This window comes from Apis mellifera, linkage group LG2 (assembly GCF_003254395.2).
Source record: "Apis mellifera strain DH4 linkage group LG2, Amel_HAv3.1, whole genome shotgun sequence".
NCBI lineage: Eukaryota > Metazoa > Arthropoda > Insecta > Hymenoptera > Apidae > Apis > Apis mellifera.
This window is the reverse complement of record NC_037639.1, coordinates 972136-998927: the sequence shown is the minus strand read 5'-3', so window position 1 is coordinate 998927 and position 26792 is coordinate 972136. Positions and strand designations below refer to the sequence as shown.

The 26792-nt window shown below is 18.3% G+C and overlaps 1 protein-coding gene and 1 long non-coding RNA gene across 8 annotated transcripts in view; one reads left to right on the top strand and one right to left on the bottom strand.

Moving 5' to 3' along the window:
• Positions 1-26792, bottom strand: part of LOC100576733 (inositol-pentakisphosphate 2-kinase) — a 271738-nt gene that overhangs the window by 7043 nt on the left and 237903 nt on the right. The gene's annotated exons all lie outside the window — the stretch shown is intronic.
• LOC102653978 overlaps positions 2430-26792 on the top strand; it is a 28185-nt gene continuing 3822 nt past the window's right edge. Inside the window, exon 1 of the long non-coding RNA XR_412383.3 lies at positions 2430-2745. This is a non-coding gene — a long non-coding RNA (uncharacterized LOC102653978). The remainder of the gene's footprint in view (positions 2746-26792) is intronic.

The following is a 26792-nucleotide window of genomic DNA, read 5'->3' as shown; positions in this document are numbered from 1 at the left end:
ATATATCTTACAGGAATATTAACAAAAATTGATATTGAAATTTTAACATTTAAGAGTTAAATTTTATATCGATAATTACATATTTTAAGTTGAAATGTTGTGTTATCAAGCATAAAAACAGTCATGCTGAAAATGAAAACAAACAATTTATTTGTTTTTGTTTTGTATTTGCATCTTGTATTTTCAGTAAATAACGAATATTAAAAATTTAAATTTACAAAAATCTAAAGATACAAAAGAGTAAGTATTTTTGACTAATAAAAATATACAAAATATATTATAATAATATATTTAAGAGATGAAATAGATAAATCTTCTTGTTGTTTTTATTGTAAATATTTAATCATATCGATCTAATGTTTAATTAAATTTAGATTTTAAAATTGTGTCAATATTTAATAATATCATTAAAAATCCAATACTCAACCATTGTATTGTGGAATATAAAACTGATGATTCAGAATATTATAAATTAAAATTGTACATGCAATATTATTTATAAATTTATTTATAAATCCCTAAGCACTTGATAATACATTTTTAGATATGAATGAATGAACATTATAATTTTAACTCTCGGAAGGTCATAATATAAAAATATAAATCACTTTTTTAGAATATAGAATATTAAAAAAAAAAAAATCTAAGATTTTAAGGACTATTAATATTTATCAAGAGCAGCAAAAAATATTCAATCAAAATAGAACATTGTCTTATAGTGAATTCTTTCGATAATGAAAAATCGAGTTTTATCATTCGATATCATGTATGAATCTTTTTTGCAGTACATTAAATGTAAATAGAGAATTGTATATATATTGTATAATAATCGATTCAGGAAAACATTAATTCAAAATTTGCATAATTATTATTAATATTATTAATATTAATTAATATTAACAGATATTGCATAAATGCGAACAAAATAAAAATTATTGATATACAAAAATGCATATATGCTATTTTGATATACGAATAATAAACAGACATGAATTAAATGGAGACTTGAAAAAAAACTCTAAAAAATTTAAATGCTTTTCATATTCAATACTAAATGAACATTTGTACTTTATTTGTGTGTACGAAGTCATTTTTGTTAATGTTAATTAATAATGATAATATTAAGTTACAATTATGTTGACAATGTTAAATTAGCTTTGAATCAATTTGAATTAATTCGTTTATATATTATATATATATATATATATATATATATATATATATATATATATATATATATATATATATATATAAGATATCCCAAAAAATGTAGAAATTTGTTAATTGATTTCTGAATAATTTCAAACAACATTTTCTTTGTAAAGATTTTCATTAACGAGTTTGTTCATTAATGAGTTATTAATAAAAAACATCGACTAATAGAATGTGTAAGTTACAGTTATATGCAGTCGAGCATTAACAAATTCAAGCAACATATATCGAAAAAAATATATTGAACATTATAATTTATTTATTACTCATGATATAATTTAATAAATAATTTTTTCAATAAAAGAATATTTTTTATATTCAATATATTTTATTCGATATATATTATTTGAATATAATTTATATTCGGTTGGCAAAAATTTTCGCAAAGAAGAAAAATTCAAAATTATCTCAGGAATCACTGATTTTAACTGATTTCTAGAATATGTATCCTAGAATAATGTATAACATTGACGATACAATTCATATTACAAGTAATACTTGATGATTTTAATATAAATTTTTTTTAATTTATTAAACAATAAAACAAATAATCAAATAATAAAAATAATAAAAATAATGCGCATTATTAAAAAACATAAAATAAATAAAATAATTTATATTATATCAAGATACAAAAAATAAATATCTAATAAATATTTAATAAAAATCAACTATATAATCAACTATATAATTTAAATAAATTTTCTTAATTGAAAGAAGAAATAGCTTAATTACAATATTACAAATATTTTTATTTTGTCAAATTTTTATAAAATAATATTGAATCATTATGAAAAAAATATTAAATAAACAAACAAATATATATAGAATTTTATAACTCCAATATTAAATCATATTTACAACATATTTACAAATTAATCATCAGTTAATCATTAATAAATCAATGAGTTTATGTTTAAAATTTATATAAATTAAAATCTATATCAAAATATATCTACTATATATCTATTATTATAATGTATTTTTGTACTTTGATAATTTTTACAATATGAATTATTTCTTTATTTCTTTCAATAATATCACGTATTTTTATTATCTTTTGATGTTTAGTGGAATTGATTTAAGAATTAAAATAATTAAGATATAGTATTTCCTTACAATAGGGTTAATAAATGTTAATATGATGTTACAGTCATAATATTCATTTATCTATGTTTTAAAATGTTATCATCCGACTTATAGACAGGAGTGTACTTTCGACGACGGCATACCATGTTCTTGTGTGCATTTTGTGTCGCAATTCATTACGATCGACGCAGTCGCAATTCCAATGTCCAGTGCATCGTTGCATATCAGTCAGTACACATATCCGATAATTTGCCGCAATGATGGATTCAGATTTCGATGAATCTTTGAATATTGAAACTTTTTCGAAGAAATTAAAAACTATCTAGAGATTTGAAATCTCATTGTAGAACATTATGATAAGAAAAAAAAGTGCGTGGATAAATGTTTGACGTGTTTTCTGCGAAAATTTTGACGAAAAGAACGAGATTCGTAAGAATGAAATATGTAAGCAAATATATTTCGTTATTTAATATGAAAATTTGCAATATGGATATTACAAATTATATTTCTGAAAAAAAGTTAATTTATTTAATTATTTTTATTATTTAAATTTTCTTTTATATTGTTAAATTATTTGATAAGATTTATATTTTATTATATTTAAATAATTATATTGTAATAACTTGATTTTATTATTTAACAAATACAGTTGAATTTTGATAAATAGAATTTAATAAATTTGCAACTTCTAATAGATTAGATTTATGAAGATTTAAACCTTTTGTTTTAAATTATATATCTTTTAAATTATAAAGATTCTATTTTACCATGATTTTTGTTAAAAAAATTATGATAAATATTCAATACATAGAGATTTTTTACAAGAATTAATTTTTTCGTTTAAAAATTTCAAAAAGAGAAAAATTCGAAAATGTTGGTTTTTTCTGACATTTGGAAATTATTATAACAGTAGAAAGAAAAGATATTGATAAATTATTAACAAATTATGATATTACTTTAAATTATTAAAAGATGAATTAGTCTAAATTCGAATTGCAAAGATAAGGTAATATATTTAAACATGTAGCAAATAATTCAACTTAAAGTTATACATTTGACTTCTAAAGATCTAATAGAAATGAAATTATAATTTTATTAGAAATTTGACTTAAAGGGATTCGAATGTATAATAAAAAAATCGATATTGTTTTGTTAATGAATATATTTTATTGAAAAGAAATAGAATACAACTATTTTGAATGTAATTTTTTTTATACTTCAAAAATAAAATATATATTTTATTTATTTCTCACTTCTATCTCTTGAATAAAGATATTCTTAAAATATTCTATCTACGTTAATAAATCCCATATATAAATCCATTTTTTTTTTTTTTTTTTTTTGCGATAGTTGTGCAATACTAGAACATAGTACTGCGCACATATCTTTGATAATAAATGGTATCATATGTTTTTTTTGCGCGCATTTTTAAAAATGTACGATTGCTGCATTCATAATTTTGATATTTCAATGTATCATTTCATATCAATCATTATATACATCTTTGATATTAAATATTTGAGTCTTAAAATGATAATTTTTTCAAATAGCCTGTCTCTCGAAATAAAAATTTTTATTCAAAAATAAAAATATACATATGTGTATTTAAAATTTTGAAACAGAACTACAGAAAAATGTTACGATAAAATGAGAAAGAATATTTGAATTTGTTACTTTTTAAATAAAAAATTTGATATAAAAGAAGAGAAATAAAAGTGAAATACGTTTATAAGTACAAAAATTAAATTTGTCACTCGATAAGATTAAATGCATACGAACAACGTTATTATGAATTCGCTCTTGTAATTCAACAGGTTAAATTAGCATAAATTAGGTTAGGTTAGATTTATATTTTTAATCTATAATGATATTATTGTCCTCCGGATGCATCTACAAAATAAAATTAAATGCATATAAGTATATTATATGCATACAACATAGTATATTTTGCCATTCTGTCGCGATATTTTTATGCAATTCCGCAGATTTATGTTTCCTAAGTGTTCTCTACACGATGAAATTTATCTCAAGACATGTCTCGCTAGCGTTGGGAACAAACCCAGGCAAGTTTTAAGTGTACTTTATATAGAACAGATTCAAAATGAATGTGAGTAATTTCGATTCTATTATTAGTTGCAAGATATATCAAATCTCATCGTGTGGGATGTACTTAAGACTCAATACAAACGGCCGATTTTCATCTCGTTACGATAATGGCTGTGTGATTTAGATAAATATCGAAGATAGTTTATATTTCTATTATGTATAATGTTATAATATGTATAATCTGGCTATGAAAACAAAAATACTGAATTGCAAGCCTGCAATAGAATTACATTGTTTGTGTACATCTAATCTAATCTAAAATATTTGCCAACATAAAATATATCACAAATGAGAAATCTTTATATTTTGAAACAATTAAAAATTAAAATTAAAGTAAATAAATATAATATCGTATTTTATCTCTTAGTACTTTGAAAGATATAACAAAATTGAAAGATGTATAATTTTCTACTCTCTAATTTTTCTAATTTTTCTTCTAATTTTTCTGCTCTCGTTAAGAAAAATAAAAAATTTAAATTTTTAGAGGCATTAATTAAAAAAAGATTGAGAAACATTGATTTAGTTTTTGTAGTTCTGTCCATAAGATAGATAAATTAAGATTTTATGCTATTTTATATTACTTATATATATATATATATATATGTATATTTTATATTGTGAAAGAAAATTAGTATTTATTACATATATAGTATATTCTGTTGGATATTTGAATATTTCATGAAGGATTAAAATAATCAAAAAAAATAGAAGTGTTATTTAAGAAGATTTATTTGCTTCGAAGGGAGACATTTTATGATGTAAATTAGTTTTTTACAAGTAATGAAGGAGATTTTAAGTCAACTTCATTTTTTGAAATGAAATTGAAATAAAGTGATTTTAAATATAATTAATTTATTAATATTAATTTATTAATATTCTGCTAATATTATAATTTAAGCATTCTTTATAATGTGTTTGAATATATTATTGAATATATAATTAAAATATATTATTGAAGAGCAAATCAAAAGTGATTATAATTATTATTTTTTCAATTCCTTGAATTTTTTAATTAAAATATTTTTTAAATCAATAATTTTTTAACATAAGTAGATGGAAACTTTTTTAAAAAAAGTTTCCTAAATAAATTGATCAATGCATTTCAAATTTGCACTTTGCTGCAATTATTTAAACGATTTTTATTAAAATATTATAATATTTAAATATATTTTATTATAATATTTAAATATATTTTTTTTTTTACTGAATTTTTACTTTAATTACTAATAAGATATTTGAATATATTCAATTAAACGAAATACCCTGAATAATGTTAAAAATATGTAATAATTATATAAATTTTTTTATATTATAAATATATATTATAAATTATATAATAAGAATCTTATTAAAAAACATAAGTAATTTTATATATTTTTTTTTCGTACAAATATAATTGCCTAAACTAATAGCGGTATTCTTTTTATTAATTTTTTAAATATTTCCATAGTAATTTTTTCAAATTTTTTATAATTTCTTTTTTCAAGCAATACAAAGAATTATTTTTTTTTTTTAATTTTATATATTATTTATCTTATCTTATTATTTATCTTATCTTATTATATCTTCAAATAAATTTAAAACATTGATTACAAATTTCATTGCAGTTGATAATATCAATTTTTTATTTAGTTTTCTCCATATGTAAATTCATTTTATATTAAAAAATTTGATTCTTTATTTTATTTTATAACACGTTTTCCTAATCATTAACGTTTCAATTTTTATATTTTCGTTTATTCTAACTATTTTTTTCTTATTTTGAAATCTTAAATGTAATTTTTTTATAATAATACGATAGCTGTTTGATTGTTGTCATCATCATTTGATCTTTTTGCTCCTTGTTAAATTTTGCGATAATTTTTATTGCTATTAATTTTCTATTGCATTTATTGTGTTTGTATATTTATTTTCATTTTCTATTGTTTCTTTTTTAGACGTTTTTTTTTCGTATATGAATTATCAAAATTTTCTGATTGTATTATTGTAGTAATTTTTTAAACAAAATATCTTGTTTTTTTTTAAACAGAATATCCTGTTTTTGCAAAAATAATAATAATCGAATGTTTGTATTATATCAAATAATTAATTCTTTTTTAATTATTTAATGTCAATCAAATGCATTGTCGAATGAACAAAGAAAAAAAGAATCTATTGTTTTTTATCTCTGTTCAGTCAGAAATTTATAAAATATTTACGAAATCTAATCAATGCTAAAATTTGTGAGATATTCAAATTTTTTATGGATAACTACTAATTATAAGTGTAATGATATTAACTTATCCCTTAATATATTTTGGATGCGTAATACATTTTGCTGTAATATATTTATAAAGAGTGTTATAATATGTTTGTAAGAGTGTGTAATATATTTATAATATATTGGAGAATCGATTTTATATCAAAATAAATACAAAAGTTGATGTACAAAATTTGATTGAGACTTATTTATTAATATAATAATTTAAGTGTAACATAAAGCAAAACAAAAACATGTCAATAAAAAAAATATTTTTCTTTCATTTAATGTAAACTTAAAATTTAATTATAATTTAATAAATGAATCTTAACCGATAATTATTTTTGTATACTCACTTTCATGTTTATGTGGTCTCTAAAATTGATCCAAAGATGTTCCATAAATATATTAACATCATATAAACAATTGATAAATACAATTGCATGCTATGCATATAATGAAAATATTTGATTAAGAAGATATAAATAAACAACATTCAATGTACAATGTTGAAAAATTTTTATTAAAATTTTGGAAACTATTTGGAAAAATATTTGAAGTTAAAATTTTACATATTTTATATTTAGAGTTCTTCTTTCTACCACTTCCTTAAATTTCAAGTCAATTAATCAGTATTTTTCGGAAAAAGAGTTAAAATAATAATTTTCAAAATTATTATTATAAAATAAATATATATAATAATTATCATGAAATATAATAATATAATAATATCATATAATAAATATAATATATTATAATAATATATTATATAATAAATATAATAATATAATAATATCATAAAATCAATCCAGAAAATTGTGTTTCTATTTTAATAATCATTTTCAAATTAAACAAGTGTCCAAATATTATAGATGATAATTTATAGATGAGACTGTACATATCTTTTGCGGCGGGAACGTACGATCATGCGCATTAGAAATGTAAACCTGTCGAGTCGTCAACTCGTGCAAACGATATTGTAATAAAATTCTAATGGTGTTATATTGTTCGTGCGCATTTAATCCAATTCATAATTTATATTTTGAATCGCAATTCTGGTACTGTGCAGCGATCATACGATAAAAAGTCGGATGCATGTATATAAGAAGGCGTATATAAGTAGTTGTATATTTAATGAATATATCTTGATTGTTAAATCTATCTCGAGATCTTACAAAATTATGAAGAACACAATATGCAAGTATTAACAATAAAATAATATACAAGTACTTTTAAAAATGTCATTCTATGATCATTTTTAAAATATGTTTCTCTTTGAGAAATTGTGTATTAATGACATATGTTCACTATTTAAAATTTTTTTAAAATAGATCTATATGAATAGATCTATATAATCTTTTCTTCTTTATGATTTAAGCTATATTAAAACAAACTTCAAAACAATTTTTTAATAAATTATAGAATGATTTTACTATTTATTTAAATTAAATTCGATATAAGAAGCACGTTTTAATACCTTTTTATTAATTATCTTTTTATTAATTAAAAAGTTTTTTAAAAGAAAATTATTTTGATGGTATTAATAACATTTAGAATAATGCAATGATAATATTAAAAAATATTTCACAAAATCATTTTCAAAATTATTTTGAACGATAAAGAAGACATTGATGTATAGTTTTATAAAAGAAAAATAACTTCAGTGATATTTAGCGATAAAATATATAAGAAATTTTATCATTTTATTATCATTTTATTCTTAGGAAAATACATTATTAGACATATTTTAATTAGCTCTATAGTTAAATTAATATTGATAACTGGATTGCGGATCTATTTATACGGATATAGAATATAGTTTATGCAAATGCATATTTTTATTAAAAAATAGATAAAAAAATATCATTAGATGATTATGAAATGTATTTTTTATTGTATATATATATATGTGTATATATATGTGTATATATATTTTACATAATGCATATTATAATTTCATCCATACTACATACATTTTGCATATTATATACATTTTTCGCATATTTTATGGATTATAAAATAATTAACAAATTAGCATGATACCAATGATTTTCTCATAATTCTTTTAATTTTCTAAATTTGTTTATTAAGAAACGATTTCATATTATCACATGATAGTATTTTCATAATAATATATATATCAATATCGTTCATTGGAACGTTTTAAAATATGTAAACAATATGTATCAGTATTATACATGTACGTTGAAATTTGAAATATCACAATAAATTATTCTGTAACGTTAATCAAGAAGCATTAGCTAATAGAATTTAATCAGTATTGTTTCATTAAATGCTTTGTCAAATTTAAAAAGTATTAAATATAAAATATGAAAAAAATCAAGGTTTTAATGAATTATATAAAATTGATAATATTTTAAAAGGAATAGTTGATGGATCAAAAAGTCAAGCTACGATATTGACAAAAAAAATATGCACTTATAATGTCTTATGAATGTTAAATAGTTTAATATAAATTAATTTAAAAAAAATTATTACTGGAAATAAATATATCTATATTTATAAAAAAAATAGAATTATATATTCAAATTATAATAAATAATAAATAACGATATTAATTCATATATCTTATATCTTGTTTTTTATATTTTGTATATGTTATGTTTTATATTTTATATATTTTTTAAATATATTTCACGTATATATATGTATATATATATTACAAATAATTTACATGTTTTAATATATTATAATTGATAACTTGATATAAATTTCCACAGATTATTGATAATTTTTTAAAAAATTCTCTATTTAATAAAATATTAAATGAATTCTTTCTTTTATGCTTCTGTATGCTTTTATAATCCAAATCAAATTATAATTAATTTAAAATTTTTTTTTTAAATCCTTTTTTTCTTTTAAATTTTTTTTTTATAAACTCTCATAATTTATTTAAAATGAAAATGAAAATTTATTTTCAACTTCATAATTTGCTCAATAATATGGTGAACAAACTATTGAAAAATCTCTGTAGAAGATGTACTATTTATTTTTATTTTTCAATACTAATATATTTACTGTTAAATAAATCTAATCAATTAACAAACTAATAAATTCTTTAAAAATAAATAATTTTTTCCCATTATTCTTCTCTCAACTTCTTTTTTCAAACTCTAAATAGCGTTATATCTTTTTTTTTTAATTTTGTCTATTGGTGAATAATTAATTATTTTTATTCTGTAAAATAAAAAAATAAAAATTAAGAACTAGTCTCTGCATTACTTAATATAATAATAGATGGATAAAAATTATCTTTATTTTTATAATTTTATTTCAAACAATGAATTAATTAAAGAAATGGAAAAATATAAATTATATTTATCAAAGTATTTTGCAGTTATCAAATTTTTGTATTCCTAAAATTTATTTCAGACAATAAATTAATCAGAAAATGAAGAAATATAAAAGACAGTTATTTAAGGATTATAAAAAAAACAAGGTCTGGACAACTTCATGGAAGAAACTATATTTAATTTCTGAAAAGCTCAGTTTAGATATTGAGGAAGAAGAGCAATTATATAAAATAAAAATATAATAGGAATAATTTATCTTCTCATTATAATCAAAATATAAGGAAGTGTAAAAGTGATTTGGAAATTAGATTTTTTGAAAAGTATAATTGCTTTTCTATTTGTAATTAGAATCTAATGCAGATAGATCTTTTTTCTCCTTCCATTATTAAGTAAATTTATAAAGAACTAAAGACTTGATTCTATTCTGAAGTTTTAAATATTAATAAACATATAAGAAATCAAGAAAAAATTACAAAAAATTCAAGTCTGTAGAAAAGTTAGACTATAAATATACTTCATTTCATTTTTAAATTTATTATTTAATATTTTATATTTTCCTTCATTAAAATTTAATTCTGAAATTCATCACTAGTTATTGATCATGATTTATTATTGAAATATTAGCAAATAAATCTGTTCGTCTAAATACTCATCTTTTTTTTTAATTCAATTTCTTTAATTTACAACTTGTATTATTTTATATTTTTTTCATTACATTACACAAAAATCGTTACAGACATCATCAGATAGAAAAAAATTTAAAAAAAGACAGTTTTAAATACAAACAAATAAAATATGCTTCTATACTTTATCTATAAAATTTATACATATTATAATAAATAAATACTATTTATATCAAATGCAAAAATTTGTTTTATTTTTATTAATAATGAATAGAAATATAAAAATTAAAAATAATAAAATTTATACTATCTAATACAAATTTTATCAAATTATTTTATCTTAAAAACATAAATTAATATATAAAAAATAAGTTTATTTATCAAAATTAGAAATAATTTTTATTTTCTTGTAAAATTAAATTTTTTATATATTTCTACATTTATAAAATTATTAATATTTGAGGCAATTATTGTCTTTTATTAATCCTCAATTGATATTTAAGATTTCCATCTCATACGTTTCTTTGAATAAAAAGATATTTTAAAAAAATTAATATTGTATTTTCTAAATATCATGAATGTCTGTTAAATTTTTGGAATCAATTTATATTTTCGTCAATATTGTTTTGTCAGTAATATTTTTTTTGAACAATTATATATGTTGCCATTTCAAGAATAGAATCATTATATCTATGTTTGAATATACAGGAGACATTTTTAAAAAATCGATTCTAAACATCAAAATAAAATTTAATATATAAAAATATTTATTGAAGTTTATATTATAAATTATAAACAATTGAAGTTTGCATTAGATAAAATAAGATACAAAAAGACCGTTTTATTTTTGTCACATTGCTATTTCATTAAAACAAATTTAAATTATTTATAATTTAATAAATAAATTTCAATTGATATTTTTGCATATTAACTTTTATGTTTTTTGATCCTTTAGAATTAAAGCTCCATGATAATATTCTACGAATTAACATTTTATGTAATTATAAATATGTCTTTAATTTTCAATCATATTTGTTCAATCAAAACTTTATTATTTTCGAAATAAATATATTTTTAATATTTAAATGATTTTATTCATCTCATCTTTTATGAAAAGTTTCAAGTATATAAAAAATATTTTTCTATAAAAAAGATACTATATCAAGTTTCAATAATTTTTTATAATTACCTCTTAGATATTTTTTTTTTATTTTAAATAGCATAATCAAAGATAATTCTTTGTTTTCATCTTTCTTTTTTATTTTTTTATCCTTTATATCATTTCTTTAATTTTTAAATACTTATAAAACTTCTTATGTACTTCTTCTTATAAGACGAAAATTAAATATTTCCTTTGATAAAGATAATAAATAAATTAAGGATTTAAAGTAATAGAAATATTATATTATTATATTATATTATATATATCCATAAATTTATTGTTACTATAAATTTTAAAATTGTTTTATGAATAGTTCCCAAAATTTGTCAGAATTTTGTATATAAATTTAAATCTTAATATATTTATATAATATAAATAATATAAATTTCTGTTATACATATTATATAACAAAAATTTATTAAAATTATATAGCTATAGATTGAAAAATATTTTCAATTGGCATCACATGGACATTGCATGTTAAAAAATAAATATTTCAACACCTAATGTACATCAATATATGTACATCATATTGAAGTTTTTAGAAAGTAATTAAAAAATGTTGTATTATTATTTTATATCTTATTTTATATTTAAAAAATTATCATTGTAGTTCCAATATAAAAATCTTTGAAAAATTGATCCAAACATAGTATATGCAATTTTGAAACATCATAATTTCGAACATTAGTTATCACATATCCGAATATATATAAAAATATTTTGAAAATATATATATTTTTTTTATTTTTTCAGCATATTTTAATCCATATAATAAATTTCATTGAATAAATCTATTTTTTTAACATATTTTTTATATTTTTGACAGATATATTGTTTACTATTGTTAATTCACCGTTTATAATTTCTTTCATTTGATGTATTATTCTATAATTTTATAGAAATTTTATAGAATTAATTAAATGATTATATTTAAAAAATAATTAAATATATTTATGAGATATCTTTAGAAAGTCTAGAAATTAAACAAAAGTTAGAATAGAGGGAATTGTTTTCTCTCCCTTATATTGCTGTTCCACTTTATCTTCGTTTCATCTAATACAAAATTAAATATGAAAATTAAATTGATCATAACTCAATAAATAAATCTTAAATGACATCTTTATATTAACTATTAATTATATTTATTTTAGCTCTTAGAATCCTCCAAAGGTTTTTCATGCGTATATGTCCTATATTTCTATTTTATAAATATATATATATATATATATATATTTCTTTAATAATAAAATTCAAAAAAATTATTCTACTCAACTATGAAGGAAGGCAATAATTGTAAAAAAAATATAAAATGATTTTATTTAAAAATAAACAATATTTAAAAATATAAAATCTTTTTGTATTTTTAGGTATTCTTAAATATTTTACTAATTAATTAATACTAAGTAGTAATAAAAAATTTAATAAAATATTTATTCTCTTTCAACAAAATATAACAAATGTAGAAGTAAACAAAATAATAACAAAGATTATTATAAAATACAATTTCTTAAATTGTCAAAATTGTATTGATTTTCTATGAATATTGAATCTATGAAATTTTCTATAGATACTGCTTTCTTCTAATATAATATGTTAAATCATTTTATAAGTATTATTAATTATTATATTGTTTATCTCAAATTTAAAATATTCAATTTTAATTATTAAATAAATGGATACTTGTAAAATTTTAATTCTCTTTTTATTTTTTAAATTTTATAAAAATATATATATATATATATATATATATATATATATATATATATATTACACATGTGAAATAATGATTCATGATGATGATATTTATTAAATTTAAAGATTTTTGAATATATCATAAATAATTGAGCAGTTGTACATGTGTACTTTATTATCAACACATAAATCTTAAATATCGCGTAATATTCATAAGATTAGATTTAATAAAAAATATGCTTATTGAATATTTTATATTAATCATATAGAGAATTGTTTTATTACAAAATATGATAATATAATTGATAATTAAAATATAATGATATTTAACAAAATATATAATGATATAATTTTTTTCATTAAAATATTATTACTTTGTTTAATAGCGAATAAAATTATAAATATCGTGATTTTATAGAAATCACAATTTGAGGAATTTGAAAATTTTTTTTTAAGGGAATATAATAAGAATTGAAAAAAATTTTTATTCGTGATAATTTTATAACAATTTTTTTGAAAATGTTTCAAATCATTCTTTTTAAAAACTATAAATATGAGTAAAAAATTCTAAGAATTCAATATACACTCAAATTTAAATTTCAATAATTAAAGATTTTGTTTGTATTGCATGGATTTGCAGAATTGTATTGCATGGATTTTTATTTTAAAAAAATATAATAAACAAAATATTTTTTAATTATTTAATAAAAAAATATATAATAAGTATATTAAATATATTGTACATTAACACGTTATCTATTAGATCATATCTTCTTAAATTATTTTATTTATTTTATTATTGTCAATTTTTATTATATTTTTTAATTTGTGTATATTTTAAAAAATAATTAATATTTAAAGAACCATTCATGTATATTATAGTTAATTTGTTTCCTTTTGATCCTTTATTATTTATTTAATAAAATAATTAGTAAAATTTAATGTCTTACAATTATATAATTTATTTATTATATTACAGTTTCACATTTAATCTTGAAGCAAGTATGAAGAGTAAATAAAGTCAAATTAATGAAATATTCGAATTGCATAAACATAATCAACCGAGTTGCGAAGGTAACTCACAGATAATTTGGAAGATTATGTTGACGTTGAGATTGGTGATATCGAAACAGCCAAACAGTTTTCATCATTTCCATATACACATAATAACACGAGTTATTCGCCGTAAATGTTCCGAGACAGGAAATCGATATTCTCATATTGTAAGTGCGCAATATCGTTTTCCTGATAATGTCTATTTCTATTTCCTGCAGATGGAGTAAAAAGCATTTATTGTTAAACTTGCAATCAATAAGTTATAGTATAGCTTTCTATCTTTTTAAGTATAAGTATAAACATAAATTTTAATTGGTTTTATTAGAAGAATAGATTATATTAATATATTATTATACAAAAAAAATAATTTATTTGATTATTAATATAAAATGTTCCAATATATTAAAAAGAAGATTTTTTGTGATTTTATATGAAAAAATAAATTGAAAATATATAATAATATTTTTTTCAAATGTATAACTTTAAAATTAACTAAAATTTTAAATCTATTTTATCGTAAATCTATCCAATTTATCCTATTTTATCGAGTATTTTTAATTATTCAATATAATAAACAGAAATCTGAGCTGAGACACTAATTTATAGCTGTATGCTTAAGTTAAGTCGATATATAATCAAATATACGTATATTAAACTTTTAAATATAAGATTTAAAAGTTGATTTTTATAAAAATTAAATCTCTTATGAAAACTTTATTCTACATTCTATTCTATATTTTATTTTTTTTATATAGAATAATCTCTTTTTCAATTATATCAATCAGATTCTTTTAATATAAAAAATATTCAATTTTTAGAATATGTAGAATAATTTTAAAATATGTTCAGAATATGTAGACATATGTGATTTTTTAAAATCTTCAAAGCTAGAATTTTTCTCCGTTTAAATTATTTTCTTAAATTATATTTTTGTTTTAAATTATAATCTAAATGAATACACTTAAATATTCCAATTTGTTTCATAAAGTTATATTTGTCATGAAAATATATATTGTTTTGTTTCATTTTGATAAAAAATAATATTTCTATGATTTATAATAATTACAATTTTCTTTTTTAATTGCTTTTCTAAATATACATATTAAAAATATTTTATAGGTTTAATTTCTTTATGGAATTATAGATGGAATAAATTTAAACAAAAAGAAATTCTTGTCTTTAAATGTCTTGAAAAACCATATGTTTGCATATGGACAAAAATTAAATATTTATTATGATAAAGAAATTCAACTGTTATTACAATAATAGAATATTAATTACAGAAGAAAACAATTACGATTATTTTAAAAGCTTTATTGTTTGTGAAATATTTCTTATAATGAAACGCATTAAAAGTTTTGCGTTTATACAATACATTAAGATTAATTGAGATGCAGATAATTAATTTTATATATTCTAATTTTAAACATTGAATATGTTAATAATAAGTTACTTAGAAAAAGTTCTCGAAACTTCATCACAATAAAATTTTCTTTAACGTTTTCGTTAATGATCTTACATTTACATACATATATATATATATATATTGAAAGAAAAATTTTTATTACATTCGTGTATTATCACATATATATTTGTGTATATATATGTAATGAAACTTTAGAATTTATGTTAGCTTTGGATTAGAATTAGCTTGTACTAATAATATAATGATTTATAATGAATTTATAATAAAATGAATATAATATAATAATTTATAATGAAATAAAGTTCAATGTTGATTTGTAAATATATACATATGGATGTATATATATATATATATATACATATATATATATAAAACAAATTTAAATTGAATCGAAATTGATTTATTTAATAATTAATATATGATCATATTAATATAATCATATTAAATACAATATATGTATTTAAATAATTTATCTTAAATATAATTTATTATTATAAATTACTAATAATAGCTTTTTTTTTCTTTTTTTTATTTTCTTTTTTAAAATTATTATATTATATTTATATTTTATATTTATATTTAATTATTCTTTTTTTTTATTTTTTTCATATATATGTATTTTTATTTTTTATGTATTTATACGTATATATATAATAAAGTATTAAAAAGAAACTATCGTAATAAAATCTTTAGTGAAATAGCTTTTCAGAAAATTTATTACTAATGTATTTTTTAACATATATATTTATATTGATATTTATTTTCTATAAATTTTATAAAAAATTTATAATAAAAAATTAATAACTTATATATAAATTTTTGAAGTTATAAATTTTGAAAAAATAATTAATAATTTTTTTATTTAGTTTTATTTATTATTTTTAAATTCTAAATCTTTAACGGATAATTAATATTGTATAACATTTTATTTAATATATGTTATAAATTTTATATAAAAAAAAGTACTAAGACAATGAAAAATAAGGAATATATAAGGAGTATAATGATGGAGATCATTGTCAAAGTCAGAAATCAGAAAGCGTGAATGTCTATTATATGCAACAAAATGGTAATTCTATCTTCGTGCAGCTCAAGTTTATCAAAAGTAATCATAAAACACCTGGATTGTTTTTGCCAGAAACTCATTTTATATACTTGGAGGGACAAAGGATTTTACTCGAGCAAAAAAAATGGTAGGGAGATTCCAGGATGTATGCTTCGTTGATTTAAGGGGTAACAAAAAAAAATGTTAACCGAATTCCCTTTCACATGATTTATATTCTTTGATATATAATATTTTTATGATATATAATTTATTATTTACTTATTAAAAAATATGAATGTTAAAATAAATTCTTATTTGTATAATTATTCAAATAATTTTTTAATTTTTATTCAATTAATTTTTTTGGTATTTGTTCTATTATTTTATAATTTAATAATAATATTATTATTTAAATAATAAAATATTTGAAGATAAAATATTTAAATGTTTAAAATAATAAATTATTATTTTATTTAATACTTAAATATTTATTGTTTTCGATAAGAAAATATAAAGATAAAAATATTTTTTTATAATGAAATAATTTTTCTAAAATTTTTGTTTCTCAAAATGACTTTTTTTATACCTATGTTTGAATTACTTTTCGTATTTTTTTTTTACTGTTTTCTTATATAAAATTTTATTTATTTTTTATTTTTTATTTTTTATTTTTTATTATTATTTAAAATCATTTAATATTTGATTAATAAATTATTTGGAAGTAATTTATATTTTTGCATAAAATTTTGAAATTAATTTACAAATATTTTTATTTCAAATAAATTTATTTTTTATTTTATTTATTGTAAATATTTGCATTTTTTATTTGTTATTTTTTTAAATAAAAAATGTTCTTTCTAAAAAATTCTCTTTATTAAAATATTTAAATTAATATTGATTTCCTGATTGAATCCTTTAAAGAAATCTGAAAAATTTAAACTCTTTAAAATATAACATTTTAATTATAACTGAATGTAATGTAATAAAAAATTATTAAACTAATATAATTTTAAATTCATATAATGCTACATGTTATTTGAAATTTTCTTAAAAAAAAATTTGAAATTAAATATTAAATTAACATTAAATAATCAAATAAGTATTATATAATTGACTTATATTTTTAATTTATCTTAAAATGAAAAAATTATATAAATTTAAATAGTTGTAAAAATTATAATTTAAATAAATTTCAATTAGTTATAAATAATTTAATAAATGAAATTTAATAGATATTTTTTTATACTAATTTTTGTATTCGTTTTAGCTAGAATCTATTCTACAGAATCCATATATGTCCATAAATATTAAATATCTTATATTATATTATAAATATCTTAATATTAAATATCTTAATATTATCTATCTATTATCTTAATATTAAATATCTTATATTATATATGTAACGTAATATTTCATAAAAATTATATAATAACAATGCTAATAATATTTAAATGTTTTAAAATATATTTTCTTATAAAAAAGTACTATGTAAAATTTATATCATGTTTTTATTATTTTATATTACAATTCAAAAAGTACGAAAAAATTAGAAATATATTTAAAAATTTAATATATTAATTTCTAAATAAATATTTAGAATTGATCCTATCTCATGAATATTAAACATATATATAAAATCAGCTAAATCTAAAACTTCATTTCGGTAATAAAAAGTTACAACTTTTTAAGGTTTTTTAAGATAAATTATATTTAAAAAAAAATATTTGTTAATTTTTTTTATTTAAATTAATTAGAAGTAGATATGGATATATAAAATAATTGTACTTATTCTATTCATTTTTGTCTGTGATATATATTTCTTTGAATTTTGAAAAACTACACTAATTTTTTTTAAAATAAAAATAACAATAAATTAATTGATTTTTCAAAAAAGCATTTATTATTAATATTTTTTATTAGCATCAATATTTTAAAAATGAATAATTTAAAGAAATTGTTTCTTTATTTGAAATTAAAAAATTCTAAGTCATTCAATATTCTGCTGTTTATCAATGGAGAAATCAATAACTCATCTATTATTATTAAAATGATATAATCTAATAATAACAATAACAAAGATAAAGAATATTTAGATAAAAAAAATAACAAAGATAAAGATATTTTTAAATATTCTATCATTTGTTTTTTTGTCATTTAATTAATAATATTTAATATTATAATATTATTAATAATATTCAATTTAAATAAGAATATGTTAATCATTGTATCAACTTTTTGCTTCAAAGATGATAAAAATGAATTTAATATTTAATTTAGGTTTATGATATTATTACATACAAACTTATAAAAATTATTTTATATAAGAAAAAATGAAAAAAATTTAATAAAAATTAAATATATTTTTTTAATATATAATAAGAATATTTTTTTAATTTTTATGAACTTTTTAATTGATAGGAGAATAAAATAGATTGAAGTAATAACGACGAATATAATACATTAAATATACATCAAAATATAGATATTAATTAATTACAAATTTTGAATATATAATGAAAAATAATATTTAAAATGTATTCATTTATATTATATCAATTTTATATATATATATATATATATATATTGTATGTGTATATATATATATATATATATACACATACAATAAACATACATATAATGAACAAAATAACTTTTTGATACTTTAAAATAACTTTTAGTTACTGATTTAAAATTATAATATAAATATTCCCTTTGTTTTTTCTATTTTCTAATTTTTAATTTGATTATTTTTTTTAAATAATATTGATTGTTATTTAGCAGTTTTGCATTTTATTAATTAAAATTTATAATTTAAATTTAAAAATATAGTTGAAACAATTGTAATATAATCAATAGAAAATATTCTATTATATAATAAAAAATAGAGATTAGAATATTATTATATTTTTCGTTTATTATCAAATGAAAAATTTTTACAATGTATTGAGTATAAATTTAAATATATGTATAATTATACAAAATAATATATATTTTTATAATTATGATATAAAATAATTCTTAATTCAATAAAAAAGTCATTTTTAATTTTTTTATGTATAAATAAGATTATTTTTATTTATTATTATAATTTAATTTAATATTTTAATCTTTTAACTTTTTAAAATTAATCTGAAACAATTGTAATAATTTCCTTGCTTGTTATTTTTTGTTAATAATTTTGAAATGTAAAAAATAATAAATTATTATTATTATAATAAAAGAAATTCATATTTCTGACTAGTTTTATTTACAAACTTATAAATATGAACAAAAATTTACATTTTATTTAAAAGAAAAAGATCTTTGTACAGGATAAATGATCTTTTTTCATTAAATATACAGTAAAGATAAAATATTTAATAGTGCCCACAAATATTCACTTGTACGATAGATATGCGGTTTTGATGATTGCAATAGTTCGTGGCTTTCGTTAAAAAAGATCGATATTATCAGGAACAGTAACTATGGCCAACTAATAAGCTAGCAATTCATGTTTAGGCACGATTTCCGTCAGTAAACTAATCCTTAGAGGATCTAGAAGCGAGAGTTTCAGATTTCGTTTTACCAGAGCTTCCTGAGAAAATAATAGTAGACTTATATGGTGACAGTTCAAAAGGTTCTCTATAGAATCGTATATTTGAATATCATGTAAATATCAAGTAAAAGTCGAAAATATTATGTAAGTAAAAAATGTTTAATATTTTCCAAATTAATCAAAACTTTTTTGGAATGAAATAAACTCATAGATAATAAAAAATTATAAGTAAACAAATTAATATAAATATACATATAAATAATATATAAATTGAGAAAAATACTATTCTATCAAATTTATAATATTTCGATATTATTTTATTTTATTATTATTTATGTTATTGTAAATATGCATATTTTAAAATAATAAAGCATTTCAACTGAATTGGTTATAATAAATTATAATAAATTTGTATAATAAAAAATGAACAATATTTTAATTACAAGATATTAACGATGAAATAATCTTAGTAATGATTTAGAAATATTTCTAATAATAGAAAATTATAATTAAATCGATAAAATACATTGCGTAAATAAAAAGTATTAACAATATTAATTACACTTGAAATTATGAAATGAAATTTTCTATTTATGTAAAAAATTCTAAATTATATTTTGCACAAAAAATCTAAAGATTAAATTAATTTTCTTTCATTATTATAAACGAATCATACAATTGTAAATGAGCTCCATTGGTGATTAAGAAATTAAGTCAGTGAGTTAGTTAAGAGTTGTTCGCAATTTCAACTTGTTTTTCTATAGAATTGTATGGTTTATGACAATTTGACTTTGTGGGCTCTTATAGATACGTATAGAAAGAACACATAAGTCATAAAGATTAATGTTTGAATAATTCACCGGTACCAGTTTGAATACATTACCCTAACGAATTATTTTATTGTTCGCCTTCGATTTTATTATGCACCATTCATAGTATTGCATCAATACTTTGTATTAGGAAACATAATACGAATAACAACGCTGGTCTTTTGATCTTACTTGAAAGGTCATGAGAAACAGAAGTTAGCACGAAATTATTTCCTTTCTTTTAAAAATAAAATTTTATGTAACCTCTTTGATGATTAAGATATTATCAAATAATAAATTATTTTTAAATTATATCGATTTAAAATAATTTTTGCGAACATTTTTTTTATCTATTAAAGTTAAATTTTATTATCTATCAATTAGTTTTTTTGAATAAATAAATATAACAAAATTTTTTGTTTTCTTATATAGTTTTAAAAATATTGGCGAAAAAATAATTTTTTATTTTATAAAAATTTTATAAAAATTAATCATATTTGTAGAAAAAGAACAAAATTTTTTTTATAGATTATTTAGTAAATACAATTATATATTAATAAACGATATTATTTTGTGATTTACGTATAATTTTGCATAAATTAATTGAAAAAAAAACTATTTAAATAAATATTTAACTATATAAAATATTTATTAATTATATAAAATAATTAGATAATTAATATTACTATAAATAATTGCTAATTTAAAAATATCTAGTAAAATCATATTTTTGATATATCATCTAATGAAATTTTAGATTTATTGATAATAAAAATATTTAATTAATATTAGTAAAAAATTAATGATCTTCAGTGAAGAAGTTATTTTATTATTAATCAATAATTAAGTAATACATAATAAATTTATTTTTTATGGTACAGAGAAAATATTGAATAATAACAATAATAAATAACAATAATAAATATCTAATAAATATTGTTTTTTTAAATAATAATAAAAATAATTAAAAATTAAAATAGAGAAATGAAATCCTTAAGTAAAAAATATTTTTCATCTGTTGATATATTGTTATATTTAATTAAATTTTTTTTACAATTTTAATTCAAAGGAAACAAAATAACTCTTAATTTCTGTTTTTTGACATTAAATATAATTTATATGTAATACTTATACTTATTTATACTTATACTTATCTATATGCATTTATATAGATATGAAAAAATATATTTTGTTTTACAAACAAATTTATAAATATAATTATAAACAAAATTTTTATACAATTAAAAATTTAAATATAAATTTGAAAATATTCGTATAAATATTTTAAATAATTTATTTTATATTTTGCATAATATAATATAATATGCATATAAACATTCGCAATTTAATTATAATTATATTGTGTCTTAATATTAAAGATGTAACAAATAAATCAGAAAAATATTGAGAAACGAAAGATGAAATACATATACGTAGTTCATTAAGAGGAACCTATTCAGACTTCCTATATAACGTGCTTTCTTCGTAACTCGAGCAGTTTCCATTCTCGGTTTCTCATATCGTTCTAATTTCTTCCTGTCAACTTGACGCGTTCTCCTAGAAACGGATTTCACATACATCGTACACGTTTCAAGATATAGCTTTCATCGAGCAATAGACTTTCCCAATACAACTTGTTTAAATCGCGCACTCATAAGAGAAAGAGATCGTGCTATGTTCATTGTTTTTTATACATTTGAATTAGATTAATATAAAAAAAGGCACAAAAAAAATTTTGAAATGGAATTAAAATAATAATTTTAGTCTCAATTTATTTGTTTAATAAAATAAAGTAGATATACCGTACAATTAAATTCATATAAATATGTAAATAATATTATGATAGATATAAATTATAGATATAAATTAAAATTTTTCTTTTAAAAGTTGAAAGTCGTAAATGAACAATTGAATTTAATAAAGAAAGTAAAGTGATACTTTAATAAATAAATGAAAAAATTATTTCTTTGTTAAATTTGTTTTAATAATCAAAGTTATCTAATATAAATCATAATTTTTAGATATAAGTAATATTTTATAAAATTTGCAAATAAATAGAATTCAATGTAAAGTATAAATAAACATTTCTTTCAATTATAAAATTTTTTAAGAATTTTTTTCCCTAGTTATTATTTTATAAAAGACTTCTTTGTAATAACAAAAAAATTGTTAATTGTGATTTAAAAAAAAAAATTGATATTTCATTATATATATATATATATTTTATATACACGTGTTTTTTATGTTATTCATAGTATAAGATTATAATCATATACTATACATAAGTCAAGTTATCTCATAGAATAAGATTATTTTTTTCTTAAATGATATAAATAAAATAATATATTAAAAAAAATTTAACTTAAAAAATTTAACTATTGAACAATAGATAAAGTATAAATAATTTTTTTAAAATTATAAAATTAATTATAGAAATAATATGGCAATATATATAAATATAACATATAACATACAGTACAAAAATTTAAAAAATTTTACTTTTTTTAGTATTCTTAAATTATTTATACGAATTATCAATTTTTCTCTATTTGTAATATTTTAATATTTTCTTTACTTTTTGCATATTTGTTTTTCTATATTTTTTAAATAACATATAAATAAATTAATTTGTAACATATATATAAATAAATCTGTTATTAATTCTAACTTTATTCATGATAAGTATTTCCATTTAAATACATTTCGTATTATAAATGAATAAGTTATATACTAAAATATTGATGAAATTTTAAAAAGGAATCTATTATTATATAAGATCTGTAATAAAAAAGAAAAATGTAGGAAATTAATTTATAATTTATATTATATATTTTTTAGTTCGACAAATAAAATCTAATCCAATATTTGTAAAGCGATCGATTATATTAATATGTAAAATAATTTTCTTCTTTAAGAACATCAACACGAAAACAACTTTAAATATTTGTTAATAATAATGTTTTTTAATTTTCTTTAAAATTATTTTTTTAAAAATTGAATCAAAATTCTTATTAGAATTTATAGAAACAAATAATATAACGTAGTAGAGAACGAGAAAATTATACTCTGAATAAAATTTTCAAGAAAATTTATTACGATATTTTAAAACATCGATGTAAACGAACTGGAGACAAAAGAAGACAATTGAAAACGAAAGAAAACAACAGCTGATGATAAACTTTACTAGATTTACGGAATCCGTCAATTTGACGAGTTTTCAATTTTATGCTTAAAAATTCTGAATATGTAAATATTATTCTTTAAACATTATATATTGGTATTTGATGATATAATGCAGCAAATATATATTTCTATTTTATTTTATATTTATTATTCCTAGATGTTATATACCTATTTTTACGAAAATCCGTCAATTTGACGAATTAATTTATATAGATCAATTATTGCAAAATAAAAAAATGAAATAACAATGAATAAGAAAAAACAAAGCAAACCAAGCAAATGATGACTGTTTAGCAATAAATATATAGTCAAACAAGTTTATAATTGTGATATGATAACAAATAATCCCTTCAATGAAGGGAATTGAATTTTACAGAGTAAAGAAGTAATTTTTATAAGTGAATTTGTCTTATTATTTTATAAAACAAATGGATTTAAGTAAGAGATAATTTCAACGGTGCATTTTATAAAAGAAAAGAAAAGAAAAGAAAATAAATGCTATTTGGAAGTTTAGCAAAAATTTATTTTCGTAAATGGAGATTTGAATTTTTCAAGATATTTTCAAAACCTATTAAAAAAAAAAATATTTTTTTATATTATTATGGACAAGTCTTCAAAAGACATGGAATTGATGAAAAAAGAATAATAAAAAAAATAACCAGCATAAATAAAGTTCAATCTGGATTGGATTCTGATATAAACAAATTATGCGAAAGCGAGAAAGAATTTGACAATATAAGCGAAATTGAAAATTCTGACGACACTCTCTGGGAATAAAAATTATCACAATACATATTGTAAAAGAAAAAAAATGCGTATTATTTCAGATATTGAAAGTGAAAGTGAAATAAAAGATGCTGATAATGAAGAAAATATTATGAAAGCAGGATCCCGTAGATGGCCCCTTCATATGTTTTATAATTGTTTTTAGATTTGGCAGCCATCAATACCTGGATTATTATACAAAGAGACCAATAGAGTAAACAAAATTCGAAAGAATTTTCTCTTTCAATTAGCTGAAGAATTGAGCAGTGACCATCACAACGAATAAAACGCTAGCTTCAATTCAGTGTCTGGGATCTAATTATATTTGCATCAAATCTAACAAGTATGTATGCGGAAAGTATACATGCAAGATAGAGTTTACATGTAGAAAATGTATTGAAAGCAGCAGTGAATAAAAATCTATAAATTTTAAATAAATAATTTACAAAAAATTGCATTTTAACATATCCGTCAAAAAGACGGATTTTAGTAAAAAAAAAAAAAAAAAAAAAGGTATATATAGTCAATGTCCGTAAATCTAGTGTTAAACTTCGAAGAAGGTAATTAACTTTTGGGAAAAGAGAATAGGTCGCGAGAAAACGGTATTTAAGTGACCTCGTCTGGAGAAGGAGGTGACTCAATAGGCCGTGCATCAGCTTTCCCGAAGGAGAACTCGACGGATGTTACACTGGGGTCGTGCCCTTTTCGTAGGAGTGACTGATCGCACGTGTGTTCCTTCGTAGAACGTGTGAACCACTCCACGAAGATGTATACTACGAACGAGTGTGTGCGATGTCTAGCTTAATGTCTTCTCGAGAGTGTCTGGCGACGTCGTCGTCATCCTTTCGAGTACGCGCAGCTGCAGCTACCGTGTGGGCCGACAATGAGTAGCCTCCATGAAATATAAATCATAAATTTTTCTTGATCCTTTTTTTACTATTTCCGTTTTGTTTTACGGTATGATAATGAATATGCTTTTTCATGGAAAACGTGATCTTTTTACAAATGGAAATACTATATACCTTATTTGCCTTATTTCTTATCTATGTAATATATTATTGAATGTTTTTCGCATATACAGAATGTCCTATATTTCGTTTTTCATACATAGGATGGCCTATTTAAATCGATATTTCACTTGAATATCTGTCAAAATATTAAACGATAGAAAAAAAAGGTTAAATTAAAGAAAAGTTGACTGGTTTCGCATAATTTCACATTAATTTTTTTGTAGATGTATAAAAGATATATAATTTTCAATTCTTAATTGGAATTAATTGAATTTTTATTTTTTGGATGGAATCATTTAATTTTTATCGCAGTATGATATCGCAGCTCGTTACAAAAAAGTACTAAATTATTTATGTCGAATATTTTAATATTGAAATTTTTAAAGTTTATATGAGAGATTAAGAACACGATTAAAATGATATTTTCTTGTTTTTTATAATAACTTTTACAAAAACTTCAAGTTAAAATATTTCCTAAACTAGAAATTTTTCGAAATAGTTTGGTATTTTTTTGTAGGAA